Source organism: Sprattus sprattus, assembly GCF_963457725.1.
Source record: "Sprattus sprattus genome assembly, chromosome: 3".
In the NCBI taxonomy this organism is placed as follows: Eukaryota; Metazoa; Chordata; class Actinopteri; order Clupeiformes; family Clupeidae; genus Sprattus; species Sprattus sprattus.
In genome coordinates this window covers 44,470,382-44,475,838 of record NC_137922.1, presented here as the reverse complement: position 1 = coordinate 44,475,838, position 5,457 = coordinate 44,470,382, and the positions used below count along the sequence as shown (strand labels likewise).

General features: G+C 41.7%; 1 protein-coding gene across 4 annotated transcripts in view; it reads right to left on the bottom strand.

The window, feature by feature from the left end:
• Positions 1–4,912, bottom strand: part of sec24c (SEC24 homolog C, COPII coat complex component) — a 42,491-nt gene extending 37,579 nt beyond the window's left edge. For 3 of the 4 annotated variants that reach the window (XM_080834666.1, XM_080834668.1, XM_080834669.1), the window contains exon 1: positions 4,764–4,912. The gene's annotated coding sequence lies outside the window, so the exon portion shown is untranslated. Of the gene's footprint in view, positions 1–2,258; positions 2,279–4,763 lie in introns of those variants that run through there. The other variant, XM_080834667.1, reaches the window with a different exon arrangement.
• Between the last annotated feature and the right edge of the window lie 545 nt (positions 4,913–5,457).

Here is a 5,457-nt window from a genome sequence, read left to right as displayed (position 1 = left end):
CTCCCTCTCGCACGTGTGGTCACACACATACACACAGTTACCATACTTTCGCGCTGTTTTTTTAATATCGGTATCGGCCGATACTAAACCTCAGATATCGGTATCGGTATCGGAGGTGAAAAAAGCGGATCGGTGCATCCCTAGTTATCAAAACCTCCAAAATGTCATCAAAGTAACTAACCCCATTGCATTCAAATTATAAGCATTATAGTGCTGTTTTGGGAGTAATGTTCGTGTGTGTTTCTGTGTGTGCTTGCTATGATAAATGCTGCTCACTGCTTTGCGTTGCAAACTTTAGACTGCTGCCATGGAAACACCATGCGAGCGTTATAGAGACAATGTAGGCTACCAGTACATTGGGTTTAGGGACAGTTGCAGCCTGAAATAATTTAGTTATAATAAGCAATTGGCTGTTATTCCTGACAAAAGAAAAAAAAATGTAATCCAACACTTTAATTGGGTCAAAACTCAGCAGCTGTGTGTATGTGACCGTGCGTGCGGGAGGAGAGACGTGCATGACATGAGATCTTGGTGCATTTGTACTCGCTCTGCTACTTACTGTAACATCATGCCTAGCATCACTATGACTCATAGTATAGTCTACAAATAACCTCACACACCGTAAATTCAAACTTACGCTTGTGTCCATAGTATCTAGCAATCGTAAATCAGCTAGCGTCAACATTTACGTTACATTGAAGTGGCTCCGCATGGTGAACTGTTAACGTTAATGAGTTAAAGAACTGTAACAGTATTTGCTGGTTCTAGGTTGCTTGGTTGTATCGCTCGGGCAGTGACTGTTAGAACACCCACGAAGCAGTATTCTTTATCTCCATTTAATTCATCAATTTCCATTACATGACAATGCGTACGATCGTACAATATGTGTGTTCAATGAGAATAGCCTGGGCAAATCAGCACTGCACTGAATTACATTAACATGAGTTATTGCTACATGATAACAATTACACAACTAATATTAATAGATAGTGGACACACTAGGCAACATGATATCATCCATAATACATTAAACAGTCGAAATATAAACTTATAAGGATGAACCCATCCTTACTACATCGAATCAACATAAGAGCAGAACATAGCTAAATTTCCGCTTAGCCCGCTATCGCTACTATAACGTACCCTGCACTTCATGAAACTACGTACTATCATAAGGTAGGCACACAATGCCTAAAATAGTACTTCACCATACTGTGACAAATAAGTTTCGAGTGCTTACATCATTATTGTTCTACGTGTATGTGAATCTTGTGTGCTTAACTAAACTGCTCACTACCATACTGAAACCTAGACTGACGGAGCTGCTGTCTACAGAGAACGTAAATCTTTGAATGCGCGCGCACGTTAATAATAAAAGTCCGTATGAAATGGTGACACCAGAGCATGATATGAACTAAACAAACCCTTGAGGCAAAAAAAAAAATCCTCGATCATTTTTTGTAATCGAGTTACTCGAGTTACTCGAGTTATCGTTGCAGCCCTATTGTCCCCTAGTATCGGCAAAAGTAGGCTAAGTCATTACGAATAAAAACTATTTTACAGTGGACCAGCCAACATATCCACGGCAGCGTCACCTCTAGTGTGCGTTACAAAAGTGCACCTGTTGTTTCTGGGCTGCGTCAGGGACTTTTCTGCTCTGTGTGTTTCAATGGCAATTCTGATGCAGGGATCTTGTGCTTACGCAGCAAACTATGAGCCTCTAATGGAATCATCAGTCTAGTAAAACAAGTGCAGTAATACATGTTGCTGCAATCCCAGACTCGAGTGAATAGGCTGTACTTTAGAACAGCAATTGTGAACATTTAGCATCCATCAATGTTGCCCTTTAGTTATATAGTATCAGGTATCAACAGTATTTTTACAGCTTCAGTACACACACCTAAATTCATCTACAAAAAGCCTACATTTCCCTTGCTGTAGTTCCTGGGTACACATCACCCATGGACCTGTAGCCTTTTCCATGGGTGTTGCCATCTTGCCACTGCATAAGTGACCAGGCCTGTCAAATGAAATCAGTATGGTGGTCTGGCACAATGACATCTGCTAATGTGCTACGGAACTGAAGCTTATTCACACAGTCAACAGCATGACGCGCAGTGCTGAGCTAAGCCACAAAACAAAACTCAACAAATGCTTATGATCATCATATTTTTGTTTTGTTTGCCCGCTGATGAAAAATAACAACACAGTTATTGTCTCCAAAACAATTAGGTCACACACACCACAGGAGGACTTACAAGGGCCACAAAAGGCTCCGGCCAGCATGCCAGAAAGGTATCAGCATATTGGCCTCATGAGACCCTCTTCTGTGCTGAAGAAGTAATGTTCACAGTAGATTATTGAGCCATGTTGCACAGCAATACATTTCTTAATGTTTAATTAAACTGTATTTGATTTGTCAGTCAAGCCCAGCTGATCCAAAATACTCATAGATCCATACCATGGACCATATGTATGGTCTGCCACGGTGTGATACGAATCAGAAACAGATTTGTCAACAAATTGAATGGGCTACTTCTGCTGCACAGCTGAAGGGATAACTACATTCACTTCCTGAGGCAATGCCAAGGTCATACCTTACTTCATTGCAGGTATGCTAGCCTAAAGGACAGCTTAAAGGTACAGGGGGAAAAACGTGAAATAACCAGCAACAACTACTATCTGTCTATCTTCCAGTTATATGAGTGAGAACCTGATTTTTGTACCTGGCCTGTTCCATCTGTGTCACACCCACGGTTTGTACTATTTGCACTTGACCACACCTTAGTATATTTGCAAGAGGCCAGAACTATTTAACACACACTCTCTCTCTCTCTCTCTCTCTCCCTCTCTCCCTCTCTCCCTCTCTCTCCCTCTCTCCCTCTCTCCCTCTCTCTCCCTCTCTCTCCCTCTCCCTCTCTCCCTCTCTCCCTCTCTCCCTCCCTCCCTGGGTAAAGCGATCCAAAGTTGAAAGCACAGCTGTCAATGGGGCCAGCTTCTCTCACCATCAGACTGGTGGAATGTTTTGTTTGTGTAGACAAACACCATGGCTTACTTAATATAAATGAATACAAGAGAACTTGATGGAAATGCATAACCACAAAATATGTCGGAATGGTGTATATAAAGACATTTATAGATCTTCTAATGTTACAAACCCCAAAACCCGGCTCAAAGAGCACAGTGATTATTAGGGTTCGGGGACATGGACAGGCATAGTGAGGGCAGGAGTCAGATATGCTCTCACTAATGGCATGTCGAGGTCAAAGATCAAAGGCATGGCATCCTCTCATGAACCGGAAAGGCGACGGTAGCCGTCTGCAAAGACCTCAAGACAAGCATGGCAAAACTTGGCACCCATTTACTTGAAAATATTAAATACCCTGAAACGTGATCTCATAACAGCAGCATATCATATTACGAATGGGCAACATCCCCGACAAAATGCGAATCCCACATCAGGACCGCCATATCAGCATGTGTACGTGAAACGATTTCACTAGTTATTGGATAAGTATCAGGGGATAGCTAGCTTGAAATATAGTTAACTCATTTAATTCTGATAAACCGAGCCATTTCCATGGGCAACTGGAACTGGCACGCGTCAGCCAAACATCACGGTCTTAATAATTTAGACGAAATAGATAGCTAACGCTAGTGAAACGGTAACGTTAGCCCATGTTGTATCATAGCCAGCAGCCAGTGACCAACAGTTTGATACCTTTACTGGCTACGCTATATGTATTGACAGGCCTGTTGAGTGACCTAAATCTGGCAACCTACGTCTAGTTTACCTTTTGCCAAACAGCCTAGCTACCACTTAGTAGCCTTACTAGGATGCCATATCCTGTCATTCAAAAGTATCCTATACCTAACGAATAACTAAGGATCTCTACTCATTTGACAAAATAAATACATAAACTCTTGACCACACATTGCGGCGTTCGTGCAATACCGTTCAATTGCCATCTTGGGTCGCTTACAGGGCGTAGTAATGAGTAACTAGCTATACAGATACCATCTATCTACGGAATTACAGTTTACTAGCTCATGGTAGATACATTGCCTAGTTAGCAATCCAGGTTGTCTGCTAGTTTTAAGTGGTGCTAAATATGAAAGGTAGCTAACATTAACGTGATGATCATTCTTGGTTTTGCGAACAGAGCTTCTGTTTAGGCTTTTGAGACATAAAACCTACGAAAGAATAACTGTCGACAAACAGTGAGCTAAAGTTACTAAACCTAACACCACGACATTGACTTGAAGGGTAACGTTAAGATAAAGTTAACGTTAGGTAGCGAAGTTATCGCTATGTTAACTAGCTACAATAGCTAATGGCTATCCAGGCAGCGTCCTAACTATCGATAGCTTACCTATGCTAGGTGAAACTACGAAACGTCCGAATGGTAACTGACGTTAATGCTAACTTGGGCCCAATAAGTCAACAAGTCGTACCAAGACCACAAATTGAATACCAATTCAAAATCAAATCAAATACAGTCTTACTACTGCTAAGGCAATACATTTAAGCTTAATATGTAACACTGCCAAACCAGTCAACTGTGTTTTGCTGACTGTCCTAGCTAGCTTATAGTACGGTATGTAGAGACTATAAGCTAGCTGCGACTTCAAATAATGCCAGATATTTGTCGCCTTTCTAAGGGATTTGTTGGCTAGTCCGTTAGCTTGCTAGTTGGCTGCCTAGCCCAAAAAGGCTACAAGCTAACTTTAGCGGTTGACGACTATCATTGCTCGACACTTACCTCCAATAAGGTTCAGTATGTAAGTGGACAAGCCAAGCGGACAGATGTCCCACGTTCTCAGACGGTTCCACTTGCCTGTGGTCGTTATGGGTTTCCCGGAGATATTTAAATACAAACGATATCTTCCAGGCCGGTAATATTGCTACTAATCCCTTCCTCAGTTTCTCTTATCGCGGAGATTCGCACCGGAAGTACAGTGAGTGTATGCCACGTCCACATCCGCTTACGGCATGAAGTCAGCTGTCCAGCTGTCCGCTTACGACATCAAGTCAGCGTGACACCTCACTGTTGGTTTCATGTATTGATTATGGTTTTAGCAAAGCAAAGCAAAGTTGTAAATCACATTGCCTTTTCTGTCAGTGTCAATGTCAGTGTAAGAAACAGTGATGCTGTAAAATCAGTTTAAATGCAGGACACATTAGGCTATGGTAATAGAGAGGCATACATTATACGTAGCCTAATACATTATCAGAGGCAGGGACTGGATTTTATGTAATACATGCTTCTCCTTCAGAAGTTGTGTAGTCTGCTTGGTTTATAGCTGAAGCATAATTCATTTTTAGTCTCTGCATCATCAGCATGGCACCCAACACCAAATCCATCCAAGAACAACTAAGCATTTGTTTCAAACCTTTAACAGTTTGACTAGTAAGCAACTTAATGGAGAAATAAGATATAACCAAGCGTGTTGCAA